The sequence below is a fragment of the Benincasa hispida genome, unplaced genomic scaffold (genome assembly GCF_009727055.1).
Source record: "Benincasa hispida cultivar B227 unplaced genomic scaffold, ASM972705v1 Contig179, whole genome shotgun sequence".
Lineage (NCBI taxonomy): Eukaryota > Viridiplantae > Streptophyta > Magnoliopsida > Cucurbitales > Cucurbitaceae > Benincasa > Benincasa hispida.
The window spans coordinates 112,392-137,329 of record NW_024064356.1 but is presented as its reverse complement, the minus strand read 5'-3'; the positions used below and the strand labels follow the sequence as shown (position 1 = coordinate 137,329).

Sequence of the window (24,938 nt, the reverse complement as noted above, 5' to 3'; positions counted from 1 at the left end):
TACTATTTTCATTCATTATAAACCAACTTAAGGCCACGTTTACCTACTGAAAACGTAATAGATCAATGGAATGAAAAAAGTGAGTCTCATTGATTGCTTTTGGTTTTGTTTACTTATGTTCTGCATTTGTACTAACATATGGGTCTCACATTCAAATCTGTAATGAAATAACGCAATTTGGTCAATGAATAAAAAGTACTTACTCCAATTGCGCCTGAGAATTACGTTTTATCATTACCATTAAGACTACCATTATTATTACTGTTACAACTGAAAATTTATCAATTTTGACATATTTACAGTTACCATTACCACTTGACCCTAAGAGGTAGAGGTAGAGGTAATGATAACAGTAAATTTAACAAAATTCATAATTTTAAATAAATACGATTCGAGATCAATTCAATTGCATTTGCGATTCAAGCTCATTACAATTAATCCATCAATGAAATTTCATTACGATTACATAAATTTTCATTACGATTTGGTAAACTTAGCATAAATACAATCCAAGAAAAGATGTGGAGTCCAATAACAATAAAATATTAATTAATAAAATGGAAGTGGCATGATGTGAAAAGGGAATAGCATCAAATAAATATCTTAGAAAAGAAATTCACACTTTCAAAACGGTGCACAAAAAAGTACCCAAAACAAGGTTTCTAGTTCTCTTTTATTTAAAAGTGTGCTTAAGAAAAAAAAAGTTTCCAATTTTTAGGGGATAATTTGTATGAATGAGTCAAATTTTGAGCCCACAAGAAATTTGACCCACCTTTAAAAAATATTCGAAAATTGATTTTCTGATGATGTCAGCCGCCTGCAAAAGTACTATTTTAACCCCAAAATATGCACGAGACCAGATGCAAACTAGATTTCTCTCTCTTTCCTCTTATTCCTTCATCTCGTTCTTCTTGTTCCTTCATCTCGCTCCCTAATTTACGTTGCTCTTCATCATTTTTTCCTTGATTTTTTTTCCATTCTTTTGAATTCTTCCTCTGGCTTTTTCTCATCAATTTTGTTGTTTTTTCTTTTGCGTTTTTTCCTTCATTTGAATTCTCTCTCACTTCTTCCTCTTGTTTCTTGGTCTCACTCTTGCTTCTTTCTCTCGTTCTAATTCACTCTCCTCCATCTCGATCTTACTTCTCTCTTCCTTAAAAAAAACACAAAAAGAAGAAGAAAAAGAAGGGCAAATAAAAGAGGAAGAAGAAGGCGAAGAGGAAGAAGAAGAAGAAGAGGGGGGGAGGAAATGTGAAAAAAGAAAAAGAAAAAATCTTGAAATCGGAGGAGAAGAGAAAAGGCCATAGGGGTTAAACTGGCAATTTTACGGGTGGATGATATAAGCAAAAGACCACCTTTCATTTATTTTCAAAAGTGAGACCAAAATTCATTTGGACCTCTTATTTGAGGCCTTTTGTACAATTCTTCCATTTTTTGGTACATGTTTTCTTTATATTTCATGATTTTTTTTTTCTTGAAAGTATATTAATCCCAACATTTAAAGTGAATTTATTTAGGTCTCTTTGGTAACCATTTTGTTTTTAATTTTTAGTTTTTGAAAATTAAATCTATTTTCTTCACTTTCTTACAATGATTTGCATCTTTATTAAGTATAATTGTTGAATTCTTATCTAAATTTTGAAAAGAAAAATAAGTTTTTAAAAACTACTTTTTTTTAATTTTTTTTTAAAATTTGGCTTGGTTTTTTAACTATGATAATGAATGAAAAAAATTTAGAAATAAAAATAATGTCTATAAACTTAATTTTTTTTAAAAAAATAGATGATTACGAAACAGATCTTTAGCCTTTTCTTATATAAATAAACCTATTTTTATTGGTTGAATGAGTACATATTTGACCCATCAAAAAGTGTCAAATTTGCCTTTTTCATAAAGTTTCTTCACATTATTTATTCTTCACATTGTAACTACCATGGTCCATAATATATATATATTTTTATCATGAGTTCAACCATAATTCCTTTTTGCAACGTTTATTTTTATTTTAAAAAAATATTAAAACATTGCTAAAGACATTACTTTACCTGCTCTGCCACCGCCCTAAAAAGAGGCAAAAGCATTACAGTAAGTAATATTATAAAATAAAAAGAAAAAGAAAACTTGCAACTCAAACGTTCACTGCACATTAACTTTTTTTTCTACATGAGTTGAACCATAATACGCGTTAAAAAAATTAAAAATAAATAACATTTTAATCCATAAATTTTAATTTCTAATAATTCAGTCCCTATTATATTTTATAATGATAACAATTCACCTTTAAACTATAATAAGCAATTTCTTAAGTTTATATACTTTACAATTTATGTCGCATTTCATCGTTATTATAAAAAGTAACTATTAGAATTTGATGAAATTTTTTACACGTGTAAATTGATGAATTGATTAAGAATCACATTTGTTTAATAAATTATAAAGATTAAATTATTATATAATAAAAATTGATAGTTAATTTTGATTTGATGTATTACAATATGGACTAAATTGTTATATGTTAAAGTTCAAAAACTAAATTATTAGAAAATTTGAAAGTATAACGACTGAATTATTACCAACTAAGTCCATTAATTAAATTTTTACTTCTATAGAATTGAAATTTTGGATAAAATAATATTTTGATGAAAAATTTTCACATGTAGAAAAAATGTCAAAACTATTTACAAAAATAGCAAATAAAAAAAAAAGAAAAGAAAAAAAACACTGATAGACACTAATAGATTTCTATCAGTGTTTATCACATAGTATCAATGATAAACTTCTGTTACTTCTATAACGGATAAACACCGATAGACTTCTATAAGTCTTTATCAAATAAGATTAAATTTTGTTATTTTGTGTAAATAGTTTTTTCTATTTTTGAAAATTCCCCTATTTTGATTATTTGTATTTTGTGTTCCATTTCATTTTAGCTCATGTACTTTCTATAATTCTTGAATTTAGCTATTATATTTTCAATAAAGTTAATTTTTATCAAAATTGATTAAATAATAATAAAAATATTTATGCAAGAAAAGACGTAGTAGGAATATATTTTTAAACTGTATAAAAAAAAATGTTAATAGAGATCTTAAAAAATAGAAAATCATGAAAACTAATTTTAAAATTCTAAAATGAAATGATACTCAATATAGGGATTAAAATGATATTTTTACCTAATTTTTTTTATTCCATCTGCTAAAGCCAAGCCAACCAGAAACAAACAAAGAAGAGAGATGGGTTAGTAGCAAATCTATGCAACCTTTATCCAAGAAACTGTTTCCAGTTAGGCTGTTTAGTGGTTCAGGTAACTGCAAAATAATTTATTAGAACAAATCATGGACTCAGGATAAGGAACATTGATTAAGAACACAAAACAGGGTTAAAGCTCAACAGCTTTAAACTTATTTGGCATATTCATAAATGCAGTTCTTCATTCAAACAATCAATGGGATTTAGATCACCTCGTAACTATGCGAGATTTGGAGCGGCGATTCCTTAGACACCGGTCTCTGTTCCGACCATAGCTCGAGGTTGACTGTTCCGGTAACCCAGTGAATGAGACATTTATCAACTAGCTTCCACTCACCTGGAATGTTAATTTTAGTGATAAATTGCCTTTACTTTAGCAAGCAAGAGATCAAGCTTAAGAAAAAACATAAAAACATATTTCTTGCAGCTAAGATTGAGCCTTGAACTTATGTTTATGTGACAGTTCAATGATTATGTGTATGTGTCCATTTAATGTTTATGTGACATATGAACGATATCATCTGTTAAGAATTATGTGACAGGCTAATTTGGGATGGGATCAGACATTTGATGACATATCAAGTTAAGGCTATGGAACTATTAAACATAGTTGAATGTTCATGAGCGTATCATAATCTTTTAAGTAAGAGATTAATAGATACAACTTTAAAAATTCAATAACATACTTGAAACTTTTAAAGTACCAAGATCATATAGATAAAACCTTGCAAGTTCAAGGTCCAAATTTAAATTTAACAGTACATTTTCTGAAGTTCAAAGACTTATTCAAATCATTAATTTGGAAAAGTTGAAATCTTCTTATTGAATGATCATAATATTTTCCAATAATCATCAATGGAGGGTTTCAATATCAACATTTTTGTTCAATAAGATACTAAAGCGGTTGATTGACTCATTCAACACTAGAAACACTCGTTGGAAATCCTTTGACAACACATATTTCTATTTCTCGACAATATTCCACGTTCAAGACAATTGGATATGTTGAATGTTGTCTGATAAGATCTTGACTTTTAGAAAACAGTGAATGAGTCAGATTATTAAAAACAAAACTGTTGAAAATTGAAAAACTTATAGACTGATAAGTGAAAGAATATGATTATTACTATTAGGTAAAAGATCTCCCTCCAAATACTGCTTCCCTGACTCAGGCCAGATTTCATGCACAGATCTGTCGGTGGATGTGAATGAAACAAAAGATTCTGTGGGATGTAAAAGATTGAACATCGGATGGATTCTTTAAACAGGCCAACCTGCAAAAAACAAAGAAACATTATATAATTAGGCAACTAAACAGATCTCTTCCACTTTTCAAACTTGTACTCCTCCAAACATTTTCCAGTGCTGAATGAAAATCTCTCAAGTTGAGAATAAAGTAGTAGCATATAGTAATATTTGGGGCAAACCTTGAGAATCCACCAGAACCAGCACCTACTTTGACAGTTACAATGCTAGAGTTAATCTTAAGTACTTTAGCATCTTCCTTGGGAATGTATATTTTTCTTCTTAGAGCTAACCCTCCATCGACATCATCTTCAAGTTCAAGAGATTCCTCATCCCCTGCATGCTCAAAGTTTCGACTGAAAGAAAATGAGTTGTACAATAAAATTTCTGCCAATTTTGGGCATTTTCTACACCAACTTGAACATTTATGTAGCTTGACCTTGTGTGTTTCAAATTTGATGAACAAATTTTGTTTACCTTTATTAGTTGACTTGGGAGTTGGGAGTAATTTCCTATATTTTATTTTGAGAATGTATTAGTTGAACTACTTAAGTATACAGTTCAATTTATTGAATTCTACAAATGAATACTGAATACTCCCCATACAAGTAAACAAATATTTATTAACTATTTCACTTGTCAAGAAACACAGACATCTATTATACGATTTAATATTCATAAAGAAATGAAGTGTTGAGGTTATTCAAGCATAGGTTAGGAATGTTGAGGTTATTCAAGCATAGGTTGGGAATTTACTCAATGATATTATATTCCTCAGTACATCCAGCAGATGGGTACTCCGTACCACTGAACACTTCATAACCATTGATTTCAATCTTGCTATGGAGCCATTGTATCGCTACACTCACAGACAAAATGATATCAACCTATCCTATTACATTTGTTGACACAGTTAAAATAATATTTTCTTAATAGTAAACTTTTTTTAAGTCACAAATATAATGTCTTTACCAATTCAATTATGCTCTAAAAGTAAATGTTATGGGCAACATCATCATTTTGAGAACATAGCAAAGCTATAACGTAAACAATGATCTTCGGAATCACGTAATTATTTGCCAACTTTCGTCATTAGAAACAGCCATGCTAGGATCCCTCCACTAAGATTTACGTATTCGATTTCTAGGTGCTGGAAATGGATGGTGATTAGTGTTAGGCCTCCGATTGTATTACAATATCAAAAGAGGGAAGAATAAGGGTAATTTGAGAAAAGAGGAAGTTACAGCAATTAGGGGGTTGGGGACCACAACTAGTGAACTTCAATTTGGTTAGGAGAAGGTTTTTGTTTAAAAGTATAGGGGAGGGGAAATGAGGGAAACTTTTGTAATGAAAACATTTTGGAGGAGGGGAAGCTGAACTCTTGCATGTGGGAGCAAGCTAAAGTCGGAGTTTGATTGTAGGGAGATTTGTAAACGCGTTGCTTATCGTCTAGCTCATCGAGTAGACGATCGTATAGTGAAGTAACAACGATCGTGTAGTGAATATCAATGATCGCTAGTAAGTAGCAGCGATCATGTAGAGAATAGCAACGATTGTGTAGCGGATAGCCCGATCCTTTCATCGAGTAGCTAATTGTGTAATAGATCGTTTATTAGATCGAGTAGACGATCATGTAGCTCAACGAATTATCAATAAAATTCTTCTAAACGATTTGGTTTCTATCAAATTGGTATCAGAGCGTTCACCTGGGCACGAATGGCTCAAAAACGATTCGAGGAGAAATTGAAGTTGTTAGATCAAGAGATTTCTGGTCTTAGAGTCTAGATGCAAAAACTACCAACAATTGAGGAGAACTTGGCATCGTTAACCAAGAGTATCGATTGATTGGGATTACAAGCAGAGAAGCATCAGAAAATGTTCATTTCGTACGTAGCGGATATGGCGAAGGGAAAAATGAAAGCAATAGAAGAGAAAGACGGATCGAGGAGTGCAATGACGGAAGGATCGAATAGCAATAATACGAATGGGATGAATAATTCGGTTAAATCAGGGGGAGAAGAATCGTCAAGCGATCAGTGTAAATTCAAGAAAGTGGAAATGCCAGTGTTTAGCGGAGGCGATCCAGATTCGTGGAATTAGCTGATATGCAAGGGTGTAGCGGAGGAAATTTATGAATAAAAGATGGACAAAATCAAGGAAAAATAATGTTTAGTTAAAGGATTTGAAGAGATGAGATAAGCATTAGAGTAGCTTGGGGATGGAACAATACACATTGTACTCTATACTTTTGGAGAATATACTCTTATCATTTATTCAAAATAATGATACATATATATAAGCAAGTAAGAAATCTAGGGCATGTAAAATTACAACAAAGGAAAACTATACGTAATAATATAAATACATACTATAACATACATCTCTGCAGGTGGAAAGTAGGTTAGGCCGTAAGTAAATAACCAGCTATTCCTAGCTAAAGGGAGAGTATAAATATTCGAGACTTCCCGGTAGAGAGTCACGAAATTAGATTACAACGGAATTGATCGAATACATTGCTGAATTAAAGATAGTCACGAAGATCGTGCCGGAGCACAACGTTGCTGATCATAGAAATTAGATCGACTGGGATTGACTAAAATTTGTTTCCCATATAGAAATGCTATGTAACTATGTTGAAGCATAAGTTTGAGGAGAACAATACAGGAGAAACAATACCTAATTGATGATGATATTCCTTCTCGCTGATGGGTACCAGGTCAGCCACTTCTTGCTCAGAGGGAAATCTCAGTTGCAAAACTTCTCCATTTTTGCCCAAGAATCAATCTGGAGGCATAGAGAATTACAATATGAATAGAGTAGAGAGCTCGTAAGAGCTTTATCCAAAAGCAAATGAAGATTTACTTTTAGGTTGTGGAGCACAAATAGAAGCTACGGCCCATTTGTCACACCAGGGCATGTGGTGCTGTATTGCCCTTTGTATCCCAACACTTATGGCCTCAATTAAAATCCTCTAACAAAATAAAAACGTACCTCTGCCCCTTCATCCAGTAATATTTGAACATGCAGCCGCCGTTTTGGCCTTGTCCATGATCCTTCAGTTCTAGAAACTTGAACAGTAACAACTGAAGATTCTAGTTCTGCAACATAATGTGTCAATAGGTACGCACCTAAACTGAAATCATATCCATCGCCATCATCTTCAAATAGAACACCTTTAGCCTTTCCTGTAAATAATATTAAAATTTATTAAACTTAAACAAGAAAAGAGTTGCCAGAAAAATGTAAACTTGCCATCCATAAAAACCCTGAGAAATTAATACAATTTATCTAAATTATAAAGAAAAAAACCTTCATACATTTTAGATGTAAAGAATGAAAGGCTTTCCTTAGGTGGGCTTCAGTTAATAAATGGTCTTGATTACTAGGTCAGTCTGCACCTTTTGAGCGAAGGAAAATGAATGACTCCGTTAAATTCTACCAAAAAATTTAAGTTGATGTGTGAAGGTAAATTCACTCTCCTCTCACTTGTAAGCTTGAAATATGTAGAAGACTCAATAAGTAAAAATCAAAATTATTTGGAGCGAAACAACATTGTAAAGATTTGAACACAAGATCTCATACATTGCTACTATGTTAAATTACCGATTGACTCAAAAGCTTAAGTTGATGGGTGGAGATAAATTGAATATTATATCATCTAATAGACTCTTTAGTCTTTACACAGCCAGAAAAGGATTCACAATTATCTTTCCAACTAGTGAAGAAAAGAGTAGGATAAGAATATAAGTATTCGTGTGGTAGACAAGGAAAAATATACGTCACTTCATGGTCTATCCCAAGAAAATGGGAATAAGATGATGCCATCACCATTTCCATCCAAAGCCACAAGAAGAGATATGTGATCAGATAGATTGGCTTCTGCAGTATGCTGGTGTGCAGGACCTAAAGGAACAATTGATCCACCTTGCAAAAATAAGGCTGGTAGATCCTGCAATGGTCCAATGCACGTGAGAAAAGATGACATAGAAAGGCAGTAACAATGCAATTAAATCAGCAAGCAGAAATTACCGGATGTGAGTCACCAAAATCAAATCTCAACAAAATTCCTTTAGGCAGCGTGGGAAGAGTGCTGCTCAAGAACCAGTGTTAGCAAAACAATTATTGGATTGATACTCTACCAGCCCCACTATTGAACACCAGAAACCAATATTTTATAAATGAAAGAATTTTCCAGTTTCCCCAAGTTGGGATCTTTTGGATCTGCAAAATAATTAAAAAGAAGTAAAAAAAATGTTACAACCAGAAAAAAAAGTTATCAAAGTTGGACAAGCAAGGAAAAAACAGGAGTTGCAACAGGAACACTCGTTGTATGAGCCATATAGAAAAGAGTGTACATGTGAGGTAATAGGCGGTAGCGTCTCTTCAATGCTAGGTGGCAAACTTCTTCACACTAAACGAATGATCAAAGCTAAAGTTCAAATTATTTGATTTGAGGATATGAGAAATGATCCATAAACCCATAACAATTTAAACCATAAGCAATAGATACAGACGTATAACCCATGGCAATTTAAACTGTTAGCAATAGCCAATAGGTACCTTTACAAGCATATAATCCATGACAGCAAAGGTATTCATCACTCTTAATCCTCTAGTATGAACGGCATTTACTAAGAAGGTGCCATTGGAGTTAGATGAAATAGTAATTTAGAAAATAATCTTAAAAGTACATGCCATCACTTTAGTCTTTACACAACAATTCTACAACCTCATATACTAGCAGCAAAAACTACATGCCTCAATGGAAGAATAGGCAACACAGACATCTTCAATTAGCATATCAAGAAGAAGATACATACACAAACCCAGCTCTTCCTTACTGGCTCTGTTGTATCATGTTTGTGCCTTGTACATTAATTATTCATTTCTGAAGTGAGGTTCAAAGTCATTTAACTCGCAATCTTCTTGGAAACAAAATGATCCTCGTGTATATAACAGACCCTGAAATGATGACCAACAAAGAAAATATAATATATTTAAGTTTAGGGAAACCTCTTCTCCAAATGACCATGGTTCATGGTCAGCAGTGCTGGCTTCAGAATGTCCACGGCAGAGAGGAAACATTGCACCAATCCCCGTCCACCTTTCGAAAAGCCTAGGTGTTGCATTTCCAACATAGCCACCAATATCAGGTCCAGATAGTGGTTTACCACTGAGTCCCTGAAGAACTAGGAATGAGAACACAATAAAATCTAAATTGAAGCCATAATCATAACTCATTCTTAAGACCTTAGTGAAAAGTGAAAGCATTTAAGATTCTCTCTGCCATTGATCTTAATAAGATTGTTACGACTAGCCTCCATTGACATGAAGTTGAGATTGCCATCCAATATTGGATTGCTTGATAAATCCTATATGGTCCATCACTCCATCTTAGAGGAACATCGGGAGCATGCTTTTCATATTTGTGTTTTTTTCTCCTTTTCTCTATTTAATTGAAAAAGATGTATTTACCAACTGAAGTATCATGGAGATACTCATGTGAAGATGCTCCCAGTTTGAAATGTTGTCACCTGTCCACGTAGCAGCATACTTTTGGCTACCAATAAAACCAGCCCTAGTGAGAACAAAAGGACGCCTTCCAAGCAGCAGAAATTCTTGTTTTAGAAATGCCAAATATAAGATTGAGAATTAGGGGTGTTCAAAAAATCCGATAACCCGAAAAAACCGATCAATCCAACCCAATCCACACGGTTTGGGTTGGGTTATCAACTCATTTGGATTGGATTCGGTTCAAATAAATGAAAATTTTATGGGTTGGGTTGGTTCAAGGGTTCACCTAATATAACCCAAACCAACCCGAACCAAGGAAAATTTATACGGATGACCCAAAAATTGGGCCCAAAATGTCAAATGACCCATTTTTAAAAAATAATGTCAATTGACCCTCTGCTCACATCATCGCCATACCAAATTACGTAAATTGTCCTTACTTCGTCTTTTTACCTTTTTACTGAGAACCCACCAAAACTAAACTATTCTTCATTCAAATTTTCCAAGGCTAACGACTTCGTATCGCTCATAAACGGAAAAACTATTTCCGGCTTGTAAACGATTCTACTGCCATCGACAAATCGAATCTTATCGGTACATCTTTCAATATGGTTTTTTTGGTTTTCGATGTGTTCTGTGGTTGAAGACGAGTAGAAAGAGTTTGTGAGCAAGATAAGTGAGAGTGAAATCGGTAGAGTGACACCGGGGAGAGTGAATGTGAGCGAGATAAGTGAACCTATGGTGTTTTTTGTTTGTTTTTCTGGTTTTCGATGTGTTATGTGGTTGAAGACGAGTAAAAAGAGAGAATGTGAGGGAGATAAGGGAGAGCGACACCAGAGAAAGCGACATCGAAGAGAGCGACACCGGAGAGAGCGATATCAGAGAAAGCGATGCCAGCGAGAGCGATTCTAGCGAGATCGATGCTAGTGAGAGCGAATCTAGCGAGATTTAAACAGAATGTTGTTTTACATGTTTTTTCCGAAGGAGTTTACTGATTGAATTTTTTAATAAATGCAGGAGTGATTTAAGATGGCTACACGTTTCAGAATAGCCGAAGCTGACTGATTTCCCGGTCAAGTAACCAGCTTGGTCCACATTGCTAATGTAAACAAGATTGTCAAAGAGAAGCTCATGCCAATGCAGTTGGCCATGTTCAAGAGAACAGTTTTTGGGCGATTTGTTGACATTGATATGGTGTTCAACAACCCAATTTTCCATCACATGTTGCTTAGAGAAGTGAAGAGGACAAAATCAGACTCAATGTCATTCTCTGTCTGTGGGAAGGTTGTCACCTTTTCGAAGGATGACTTTTTAGTGATGACTGGTTTGTGGTAATCCCCATCACGAGTTGATCGGAACCAGCAGTCCTCATATAAACTTGCTATCAAGTATTTTGGTAATCGAGTGACGAAGGACACTTTACACCTCCGTGAACTTAAAGAAAAATACAAGAACTTAGAGTTTGAAAATGATGATGATGCTGTGAAAATCAGCCTAGTTTACTATACTGAGGTCACAATGATGAGGAAAACCAAACAAAAAAATGAAGTCGACCTCAAACGTTTCAAGGACGTTCAAAACTTGGAGTATTACAATAGTCTTGATTGGGGTACCATTATTTGGGAGAGGACATTGGATGCCCTAAAGACTGCCTTGAATGATAAGAGTAGTCTATACAAGACGAGAGTCAAAGCAAATAAAAACTACGTTGTGAAGTACTCCTTACATGAATTTCCACAAGTGTTCCAGGTAAATTTGATTAACATAATAATCGTGTTGTTTGATGTAACATTACTATTGTTCTTAATATATTTTAAATTTTATTTAGGTATGGACGTACGAGATCCTAGCTTCATCGATAGCTGGGAACATTGCAGAGCGAAGGAGCAAGATGGCTTTACCCCGCATATTACGATGGTCATGCTCCCACTCAGTGTCCTTCAAAGTACTCGAGAGAGAGATATTCGAGTTTAACAATGTACGTTTACTCTATGCATAATATGTTTATCTGGTTGTTAAATTAACACTAACCAGTTTACTGGGTTGTTAATGCAGATAAAAGTTAAAGAGGGCACCGTGATGTCAGATGCTGAAAGGGAGTTTCGGGATATCCCAGTGGAATGATGACCTATATTTGAGCTAGGTGTGGATGATGATAGTTCTGAAAATGGCAATAGGTCGACGAGTGAGGGGGGTAGTCCTGAAAGTGAAAGTGACGGTGATGACCATTGTGGAGATGACAATGATAAGGTTGTCAAGGTGGAAGAAGAGGATGAACCCGAGCATTATGAGCACGAGGATGCTGAATATGGAAAGGTGGAAGGAGGGACATACACACGTAGTGATGATATGTTCCATGATATGATGGGTGACGTACGCGAGGAGAACGAGTTGAACCAAGTTGATGTCTTTCTTGCGGACTCCGGTACAGAGCGACCCGTGGATGAGGAGTGTCCTAAATGTGCTGCCCACCGCAGAGAGGGAGCCAATGTAGACGAGTCTATTTATTCGTACCTGCGGTCCATTGATAGCTCACTATTGAGGTTGGATGGTTGTATATCGGGTTTAGATAGTTGTGTCTCCAGTATGAAGGAAAACATGACTAACATGAAAGGGAAATTGTCGGCCATCCTATCATTGTTGCAGTATATGTGTAAGGTTTGCATCATTTTATGTCTTTATGTGTTTAGCTTTTACGTGTTCATGAACTCACCATTTTACTTTACTAATTGAAGGGTTCTATGGTGAATGAGGAGACGACCAGGTCACCCATCCCATCTCGGGATCCCGATACGATTGTGACTGCCTCTGACATTCCCATCCCCATCCCCCCTGTACAGCCCGATACCACCACTGCCACGACATCACCGATTGACGTCGAACCTATACAGGTCAACGTCCCACAAACAGAGCCCGACATGTCTGCCTTACTCACCATGCCACATACAGAGGCTGACATGTCTGGCATCCCAGAGGCAGACACTTTTGGGATTGTTACGACCACAGAAGAAGTTCCACTGGTGAGTAATTTATTGATCAGTAATCTTTGTTTATATTTTTATATTTCTTGATGAGTAACGTTTTGTTATCTGTTAATGTAGGAATCTCGAAGAATTAGTCGTAAGAGAAAATCGGTTGATAAATATACACCCTAGCCCAAGTAAAGAAGAAAAGTGTGGCTAAACATCCTTTCCTAGGTGTAGCTACGTCAGTATCCAGATCGGTCGTCACATATAACGTAGCACACGATGTTCCACACAATATCCTGACAGAAATGATGGGCTGGATCTCAGATGACAATACAGACAATAAGGTTCGAGAGAACTTCTTCAAACCACTCGACAAGCAATTCTTCAAGGAATTGATTACCCCGAATTCGTTAGTCGAGTGCGATGTAAGTGTCCTAGTTTTTACGTCTTTACATGTTGGCTATCTTGTACTTTTACTGACATATTATTTTTTCATGCGGACCATAAATACTTTATTTTATTTTATGAAAGATAAATTTTATACCCGGCCCGACATGTGCATGCATAAGTTCACCATCTTGCCAATTCGTGTAACGGTAAATTTTGATATTTCGTTTCTTAACTTCTCATTTCGTTAAGTTTTCTGGTCTTAACTTCTCATTTTATTTGACAAAGTCACCTCAATGCTCGTGGAAGGGTATTTAAACGAATAAAGAATAAGTTACTTCTGGAGGCTGCCCTAGCTTGGGAAGATGAAGACACGTTACGTCGCCAGTAAATTCGATGTCAAATAGGCAGATGTGGATTTCGTTTACACGGCGATAAATATCAGTGGCCACTGGATGGTCCTTGCAATGGACATTAACAGAGGCCACATATTCGTGTTCGATTCACTTCCATCATACACATCAATGACAAAACTTGTGAATTGGCTAGAGCCATTGACGGTCACAGTACCATCCCTACTTCACTACTATGACGTGGATCGATTAAAGCCAGACCTATCCACAATCCGTTGAAAAATCTCGCGACCTAAGAACGTCAACATACAACACGGGTCGCTTGATTGTGGCATCTTCGCAATAAAACTACAGGAACACCTGATGACTGGTGCTGATCCATCCGTAATCACTCAGGAGAAGATGAGTGAATATAGAATGCAATTAGCATGTCAGCTATGGGTAAATACTCCATATTTTTTATTTGTATAGAACATTGTGTTTTTTATTGTATGTAAAAACATTCATTTATTTTTTATGTATGTAAAAACATTAATTTATTTTTTATGTATGTAAAAACATTCATTGTATAATTGAACATATATTTTTTATGAAAGTTCAAAGTTCAAAGTTCAATATCAGAATTTTATCAGAACATGCATTTTTTATGTATAATGGAGCTACTGCTCTTTCATTCTATAATTGAACATCTATTTTTTATGTAAGTTCAAAGTTCAAAGTTCAATATCAAAATTTTATCAGAACATGCATAATTGAGCTTAGAACATTATATGGTTCAAGGTTCAAAATTCAAAGATTGAGAGAGCGAGATGTTGAGAGAGAGCGAGATTGTGAGAGAAAGCGAGATGTTCAGAGAGAGCGAGATTGAGAGAGTATTTGTTATCCATTTGGTTACAAGTATGAAGATTGAGATAGTATGAAGTCATTGTTTTTTGTTACACGTATGAAGATTGAGAGAGTATTTGTTATTCACTTTTGTTATAAGTATGAAGATTGATAGAGTATGAAGTTATTGTTTTTTGTTTTCAGTATGAAGATTGAGAGAGTATGAAGTTATCCATTTTTATTACAAGTATGAAGACTGAGAGAGTATGATGATGGAGAGAGTATGAAGATTGAGAGAGTATGAATATTGCTATTATATAAATACTCCAACTTGTTATTGTTTTTTGTTTACAAGATGAAAATATGAAGTATGAAGTGTTACAAGTATGAAGTATGAAAAACAATGAAGTATGTTACAAGTATAAAAAAGTATGAAGTATGTTACAAGTATGACGTATGAAAAAATGATCAATGGTATTTATAACTAAACTGGATGAGGGGTGTTTGTGTCTCGGTCTCTGGCATTTTCGGTACGTCGCACAGTTGTAAGCGGTTTAGTAAAATTTTGGCCGTTATGTCCATAATTTCCACACTGACCACACTTCATTTGTCTGCAAAATTCTCCTCTGGATGGTATTCTTCTCACTCTCCGTCGCCCAGCTTGTGGCACAAACTTCAGAGGAAGGATAATCTTTTCTACGTATCCAGAAGGTCTTTTCCATTCAGATATATGGCCAAGTAGATTTATAGGCTCCGCATACGCAGTCATTAGAGAATCCACTGTATAAAATTGATTGCAAAGACTGTGAATGAATATATTTCTTTCCTTGGTAGCAAAAATTGTATGGGAACATGGGATACCAAGTGAGTCAAATTCCTTACACGTGCATTCCTTCGTGTGAATATTGACAATACTGCCCAATCGATTATCTCGCACGTATACCCGATAACAATCAATAGGCTCCACCCGATATCGTCTGCCCTTATCAGCTTCACTTGCCAATCGGGTTTCCCAGTAGTCAGAGTGCAATGTCGTTCGAGATGCCCAGTAATTCCTCTGTTCGTAGAACCAAGATTGGAGCATTCCTCTAACATGTTCAATCAAGCATACTATGGGCATCAGTCGATACTCTTTAGTTAAGGAATTGAAACACTTTGCACTGTTGGATGTCATGTTATCATATCTTCATTCTATTTGATAAACTCGTATCCACCTTTGAAGACCGGTGTCTTCTAAATATTTTGTGACAGCATCGTCTCTAAAACTGCGGAGTTCGTCCCATTTTGTCTGGAACTCTGTCATGCGAAAAGCCCTTGCTGCATCTTTAAATATCCCAACAACCATGCTATCCTTAAAGTTTGTAACCAGATTCTGTTTTATATGCCATATGCATAATCCATGAAATGTTGTGAGAAAAAAATGCACAAATAGCATTGATGATAGATACCATCTGATCAGACACAAGCACCAAATTATCAGATTCTCCGATACTGCATTTCAAGTTTGACATAAACCATTTTCATGATCGATCGGTTTCATTATCCACTATTGTATATGCTAGTGGGTATAATTGATTGTTCCCGTCCATAGAAATCGCAACCAACATAGTGCCTTTGTATTTTTCTTTCAAATGCGACCCACCAACAATAATACAAGGCCGACAGCTTACAAAACCTCTAATACAAGGCCCTAATGCCATAAACATAAACTTGAAATGCACCTCATCTTCAAGTTCAATCTCAAAGATTATACCCGGATTTTTTATTTTTAGCGCTTCTCCATAGGCATGTAGTATGGAACATGAGTATTCTAGAGTACCTTTAGTGAGATCATATGCGGCTTCCCTTGCATGCCACACTTTATCATAACTTATGTTCACGCCATAATCTCTCTTTATATCCTCAACGATATGACAAGGTTTATAAATACGTCTTATGCCCATGAACTTATCTTTGATGAGTTGACCAACAACCGTAGCAGTTGTTTGTCTATGGTCGTGATTCAAAATTTCTATGGAACATGTGTGCGAACTGCAGTACTTTGTGATCTTGAATATATCAGACCCTTCCATTTTGACTGCATGAAGGCTCCAGTTACATGTCTCCCCAATGCATTTGACAGTAAATAGAGATTTGGTTGATTTTCTGATCTTAAATTCAAAATTTATGTTGATGGACATAATAGACAATCTCATTTTCAAGTCCTTTTTGCTCAAAAATAGTTGACCAACTTCAACGTCCTCTGTCCCAGATGAAGAGGTGCCAGGCATAATCAACTTTATCCTATGACTTGAAGACACAGATGGTGGAACCACTGAAGTTGCTGTAGAACGACGCACATTCCATGATCACGATCCATTTCATTCAATCCTGCTAGTTGTTTATTCACATCCACATCCACTGAAGGAACACAATCCATATAATCGAATGTTGATGGTACAGTGTTGGTAGACAATGGAATATCATCCTCTTCCCGATAAAACTGATATGATTCCTCGTATTATTTGTCCATAGCCGTATCATCATAACTCACATTTTTAAACCCCATTCCAACCCTTTCGTCCTGTTTCGACTTCAACGTTACAGCTATCTGAAGTCTACTAAGCTTAAGAAGTGAATCATCCGTTATGCATTGTGGAGGGGCTTCAAATTCAAGATTATATTTAACTTTTAGGATAAGATCAAACTCTGAAGAACTGACTTTTATAGTCCTGTAAATGCGAGATTTAAGTTCTTCATAAAGCACTATAGGGGGCACAACGATTCTTTTCAATTGTCCCCCAATATACGAACTTTTATTTTCATCCCAAGCAACTCCAAATCGAATAAATAGACACTTTTCTGTCATCCTACAAAGCAAGAGAACATTTGTCATTAAGCTGTACAAGCAATTGAAGTGTACTCTCGCTCTCTTTCAAAATCTCGCTCTCGCTCTCTAAATCTCGCTCTCGCTCAACATATCGCTCTTTCTTAAAATCTCGCTCTCTCTCATAATCTCGCTCTCTCTTTTACTCTTTCTCTTTCTTACTCTCTCCCAATACAAAATTTCGTAATGCTACCCTTCCAAAAATAACACATAAAAAATAATTAAACAAACTCAAAATAATTCACCTTTCTGAAAAAGCTGTTTCTTTCTGAGAAAGCCTCGTTTTGGAAATCTCCATTCGAAAAATCTTCGTTCAACAAAACACCGTCGAAAACCAGAGAAGTAATTACCTTTGAAATGGAGTTTAGAATTTAAAGAAATCACCATTGTATTGTGTTTAGGTATTATTGATTTGATTTGAGGCTTCCGTCGTGACATTTTGTCAAATCAACAATACACTAACGAGTAATCACATCAAACCAAGGAATTTCAAGCGAGAGCAAGAGCGAGAGCGAGAGTGTTTAATCAGCCAAGAGCGAGATTTACCTCGTGAAGCCGGTGTAAGAGCAATTTACGTAATTTGGTATGACAATGATGTCAACAGAGGGTCAATTGATATTATTTTTTAAAAATGGGTCATTTGACATTTTGGTCCCAATTTTTGAGTCATCCGTACAAATTTCCCCCCAAACCAACCCAAATTTATTATTACCTTTAAAATATATTTTTTTATTACTTATAACACAATTATTTATACATATATTGATTTTAATTTTATTTAATTTCAATATTTTTTAATAGTTTATTCTTCAACAACTCTTAAAATAGTTTATTTGCATTTTAGAAAGAAAATTTTCACTATTTAAATTGAAATTGAGTTGTTCATCTTAATTCAATATATGAAAATAATTAAATAAGCCTTTTACATATTTACATTGTGTTTCTTTTTAGAACAAAATTTTAAACAAATGACCCGATTAACCCGAACCAACCCAACACACATATTTCATGATTAGGTTGGGTTGGGTTCATTTTTTAATAAGAATTATTTGGATTGAATAAATTTATAATCTGAATAATTGGGTTGGGTCTAAAAAGTCTTTCAACCCAACCCATGAACACCCCTATTGAGAGTCCGATCAAGCCAAGGAATATATCCCCATGATCCACCATTTGAAAATTGTCACTGCTACTAAGCCACTCAATACCGATGCTTCTTCATTCACTTTCCAACTCCACCTTCTTTGATCTTACCAGTGTAGTACAACGTCCATATTCTTAAATTTTTAAATAACTTTTGTATGATGGGCAAATGCCAAGAAAAGATACCAATCGCCCCATTTGAGGAAATTTCCTTAAATAAACAATTATATATGATGGGGGAGAAAATGACCTTTTTTTTTTTTTAAATAAATGTTACGTCATTATTTAGAGATGTCCATTTAATTGGCAAAGATCGACTTTGAATGGGTTAGAAATCTCCAATGAAAGAGGAAGTGGGAAAACTTTTCTCTCCGATGGCTAAAAGTCAGAAATATATTCCTTACCCCCGACCCTCGCCCCCACTCAATTAATTAATTATTTGCAAATACACATATATGTATTCTTATACACCCACACATTCATAAGCAAGTTCACTTGATTCTTAAAAAAAAAATACTATAATTTTATATATATTACATTAAGTTTGTTTATGAAATATATATTAAGTTGAAGACTTATGTGGCTATAGTATTTAAATTTTAACTTTTTAAAATAATGGTTAGTACACATTCTAATTATATCTTTTTACACATGAAATATTATTTATTGATATATTAATTACAAAAACCATACCTTCAACAATTAGTTATTTCTAATTTTCATCTAGTTTTTTCATACTTGAATACATTTTTAAGATATGGATGCCCTCATATTTAAGATTTTATTATTTTCAGCTCATGAACATTATAATATTTAAATTAAAGATTAGACTTAATATTTAAATTTTAATTTTTAGAAATAGATGAGATTTAATATTTTAATTATATCTTTGTTAATAAAATATTATTATTATTATTATTAAGAAATTTTATAGTGTTTTCTTTGGAAAAAAAATTATTGAAAATGACTCATTTAATATATAAATTTTGGGAGTAAATTTAAAAATTGTTAAAAAATGTAATTTTTTTTCCTGCACAGAATTCCTACCCCTATTTGCACAGAGAATTATGCGAGAATGAGGATTGAAATAAGAGGTGGGAACGATGAAGCCTTTTCCGTCTCCATCTCGTAGACATCTCTATTGTTATCCATATCTATATTATATTAAAAAAAAAGTGTATTGAATTGCAAAAGTGATTAGCATATTTATAATTTTGTCTGGGATTTTTTACCTTTGCAATTTGCAAATATAACGAAACTTTTAAATTTTATTTATTATTTTGAATATTCTGATTTTTTTCGTATCTTCCTTATCTCTCTCCCTCTCCTAAAAAAAATAAACAAAAATAAATCTTCACTCTCCGATTTCCTTTTTTTTTAATCCTATTTTAATCCCTAGACTTTGAATTTGGTTATATTTTGGTCCTTCAATTTTAAAAAACATTCATTTTAGTCCCTAAACTTTAAAAAAAAATGTTTATTTTAGTCCCTACTATTAAAATTATGTTAACTCTTCAATAAAAATTTGAAGGAACTTGTACTTTCGGATGACTAGGCTCTAGATGTATTGAACAAGATAAAGATAAAGTAAAATGTTAAAAACTAAAACACCAAAATACCGAACGACCAAAGTTTTGAACTAAAAATATCTTTTAAATTCTTTTGCTTTGCCACATTCAAAATTGAAACTCTAGATTTTTTTAGTATAGCTAACTTATTTGGTAGCCTAGTCATCCAAGAATACAAGTTACCTCATCATTTTGTTAAAGATTTGACAAAATCTTAATATATCAGGACAAAAATAAGCAATTTTTAAAAGTTTGGGGACTAAAATGAATATTTTTGAAAGTTTAGATATCAAAATAGAACAATATTCAAGATTTAGAGACTAAAATGAACATATTTAAAACAATCATTTGTGTATCAAATATCAATAATCAAACATATTCAATCTTTAATCCATCAATGTACAATTAGATATCAATGAGTAAGATTATTAAATATTTTAATCGTATCAGCAATATATCAGATGTAATACTTGAGTGTATTTATCATCAATCAACAAATACTTGAAATAAAATAGGGTTATATCAATAGTATATCTAATAGCAATCAACATTTTAGGTGTATTAAGAGTGTATCTACAACAATCAACATTACGTAATTGGGTTGGGCTAATTCTTTTTTTTCTTTTTTTTTTTTTGCTATTTTTGCAAACATGATTGAAGATACGAGTCTAATTTGTATAATTCTTTTCGCCAATAATATAACTAACTCACATTAAAAGGGTTACGAGGGGTGAATTTTTAACTTCTCTCTTTGCCCTCAACTTTTAAAATGATGATTATTTTATCCTTACATTCACACCCAACCATGTACTTGTGCTTACTATTCATGCTTTTAACTTTACATTCCCTTTTTCCCTTAAATCATTCATCAAATTCACATTTTGTCCTCTCTTCATATCCTTTGTTTTTTTCTTTTTTTTAAATAAAATTTTGTTAATAAAGAATTAGTAAATATATCATTCCTATTTTATTTTTTATTTTTATTTTTTTTAAATTAAAACCATTAATACACATCTTTTAACAAATACAAATTTCTTCACACAATAATTACATATTTATCTTTCTAACTCACTTCTCTTTCTTGCACATTGCACATGATAAATATACATATTTCATTTTTCTTTCCTCATACTTCATTTTATTAGAAAGCTCAAAGTCTTCTTAATAAAAATTTAAAGTTTTATTCTCCGTAAGAGAAACATTGAAACTTAATTGAAGGAAGAGAAATTTAGAAATTTATTCTATTAATGAAGGGATACGATTAAATTTTAAAATAATAAATGAAAATATTTCACTTCATTTTTATCTCTTTAATTATTTTTAAACTTCATATCTAATGTTTACAAAAAAATATTCATTCAACCATTTATGTATTTTATTTTATTTTATAATATGTGAAATGGGAGAATCAAATCTCTAAAAGATATGAAGTTTAATTATATTAAAACAGTAATTAATAATGCAAAGTTTATGGTAAATAGGAGTATGATTTGGAAAGAAAATAGCATCAAATAAATATTTGTATTTAAAATATTTCACACTTTCCAAAAAGGTGCATAAAAAGTACCCAAAACAGGGTTTCTAGTTCTCCTTTATTTAAAAGTATCAAAATTCAAACAAGAAAATTTACTTGACCTTCACGTATCTTCAACGATAAAATTACTATTCTGAAGAAGAAAGACGACCTGCAAGACAAGAAAAGAAAACACTGGAGTGGTGCTTGTCACAAAATCTCTAATGCTTAAGTCGGTATTAGCAAAAAGTATGGTTGAAAAAATTCCACGTGGGGCCAGCCATTAATTTTTTTCTATTCGTTATTATCTTAAATGAAAGTATCGTTCTCGTCTCCATTCTTCGTCGCTTTCACATCTTCTTAACCTGAAATGGCAAATGGCTGGGGAGAGGAAAGGTTCCTTTTTTTAGGGTGCAATGAAAAATGCAAGCACGGTTTGGGTTGATTTATCCTAAAGATTTCATTTCAATTGGAATTTGGGATGGGGTCAAACCGAGGACCTCTTTAAGGGCACCGAACCGGAGATAGGGCAAGGATGGGGAAGGTATCCCCACCCCGTCCTGATTAGATTTTTAATATATTTTTTCTAAATACGTACATACATACATACATATTGTTACTGGGATATAGTGTATGCCCTAGTTTATTATATTTTGTACTTTATTTTTATTGTACATTAGTCTCCCTAAGCTTTAGGACAAGTGGGAGATTGTTGAGAATTGTGTCCTAAATCTCCTTGTAATCTCGTAGTTTGTAAATTCTGTATAAACATATTGTTGTTAATAAAATAAGTGTTATTTTATAAGTATACTCAATCCAATAAACTAAGATCCGAGGTTATTTCATGTAATTTAAACAAGTATGTAGACATACAAGGGGATCTTGTTTAAATGATAACCTAAATGGTCTGTAGTAGATGGATAAAGTTGGGTACCTTATCCTGGTGACACTGTGGATACGACCCGCTTTGTAGGTGTTATAAGTATTGTAAAGTGCTACAAATGATCTGATCCTGATCATTCATGTGGAGACATGCGAGCGGAGGTATCCTATACAAGGAGTTTGTATAAGACCGGACCACGAAATGATTAGTCTCTTTATATAACGCTGTTAATAATAGAGAATTATATTTCACTAGGATGACCATAGGTGACATGACTTGAATCCTGAGTGAGTTGTGAACTCTTGCTCATGAAGGCGATCATTTAATTTATATGGATGAGAGTGGCCAGATTGTCAACTCAACAAGCCTACCATTTTGGGGATTCGTTTGACTAAGGAGTTGGGAACTCAGCTACACAAGATGAAATTCACTCCTTCCCCGATGCATGGGGCAAGTAGATAAATTGCTTCCTTAAGGGCTGATTCCGGATCTTGAACATAATGGTCACACTCTCTCCTGGCCCAAGAGAACTTGGTCATAGTGAGACTATGACTTATTGTTCATTAGGGGAATCAGTGGTACTTAAGGAATTAGATGTAACTATAGGGACAAATCGGTATTTTGGCCCAACTGTACTTATGAGCAATTTGTAAAGGGTCATCGCACTGTTGATTAGTTATATCCAATAGATACAGAAATTTATTTGTAGTGCAAAGATTTCAATTGTCGGTCTTTAGTAGAGTGACCGACAGTTTAATTAATTATCCGAATATCGTTAGAGTTTCAATCTACAGGTCCATAAGGTCCCCACGGTAGCTAAACAGGGATTTAATCTTTGGATTAATTTGAAATGTTCAAGTTAATTGAGGAAATTAATTATAAATGATATAACTAATTATAATGTATTTGATACATTATGAGAGACATTCGGATATGATTCAAATACCAATTATATGAATGAGATTCATGTAATTAAATGTAAATATAAATTGAGAGGAATAAAATATTTGGATATGATCCAAATATCATTTATATGGATGAGATTCATATAAATGGATTTAATATAAATGTGATTTATATTAAATATCATGTATAATTAAGAGAGAATAAAATCTATAGTTTATGTTGTATTTGATGCAATATAAAACTATAGGCTATATGTTATATTTGATATAACATATAGTGTATATATAATAAAGTAGTTACTATATATTCTATTTTATTAATTTTTTTGAAATTAATAAAAGGGGAAGGAGTTATAACTCCCTCCCATTATTCTCTCAATAACTAACTTGTGATAAAAGAAGTCGAGAGATCATCTTCTTCCAAGAATTCAAAAATAGAGAAGTTTTATCTGAAAGAGGAAGGTTCTCTAAACAAAACTTTCCTCTCATCCTCTTCATCTCCTTCCCTCTTCCTATGACTCAAGCAAAACCCACAACTCCTATTTGAGTCTTTGAATCCCAAAGGAGAATACAGAGGGTTCTCGATTGACAGTGTCCATGCGTGAAGAAAGAGATCCACGAAGAAGGAGTTCTGTTCGTGGCTCGTAAGAGAAAGTACTTGAAAAAAGGTTTTTCAAAGGTTAGGTTTCTTGAAACCTATTTTATTTGTAATAGAGTGTTGTAATTTAACCTTGAACGGATATCTATTTGTATGACAGGGGACGGGGCGAGGGCAGGGGTGAGAACAAGGATGGGGAATGTATTTCCTGTCCCCGTCCCCATTTAGCTTTTGGGGGATTTTCCCCTCCCCCACTCCCCACCTAAACGGGGAATCCCCACCCTGTTTGGAGTGGGTCTCTGTTGAGTAAGTAGACATCTCTACTTAATTCTTTTTACAACGTCTATTTTTATTTTAAAAACAAATATTAAAACGTTGTTACGCCTTAAAAAGAAGCAAAGCATAAAGTAGGTAATCTTATAAAATAAAAAGAAAGGTTAAATTACATTTCAGTCCTTATACTTTTGAGTTTGTTCAATCTTAGTTCCTATATTTGCAATTTTCAATTTTATTCTTCATACTTTCAATAAATTTTAAGTTTAATTCCTCAAAATTGACTAAATAATACTATTATTTTTCATGCCAGAAAATATAATATGAGTAAAATGCTACAAAATAACAAAAAGCTTTTTAGAAGTGAACAATAAACTAGCATCAGGGACTAAATTCAAAATTTATTAAAAATATAGAGACTAAAATTAGACAATTGAAACACAGAGAATAAAATTGGACAAACTTCAATATATAGAGACCAAAATGATATTTTAACCGAAAAAGAAAACTTGCAACTCAACCGTTTAGTGCACATCAACTTTTCTACATGAGTTTGAACCACGATATTAAAAAAATACCTTACCCCTTAAACTTTTATAGAAATAACAATTTAGTCCCTAAATTTTAATTTATAATAATTTAGTCCCTAT

General features: G+C 33.4%; 1 pseudogene; it reads right to left on the bottom strand.

Moving 5' to 3' along the window:
* Positions 1–3,289: 3,289 nt before the first annotated feature.
* LOC120069010 lies at positions 3,290–10,579 on the bottom strand (annotated as a pseudogene).
* Positions 10,580–24,938: the final 14,359 nt, after the last annotated feature.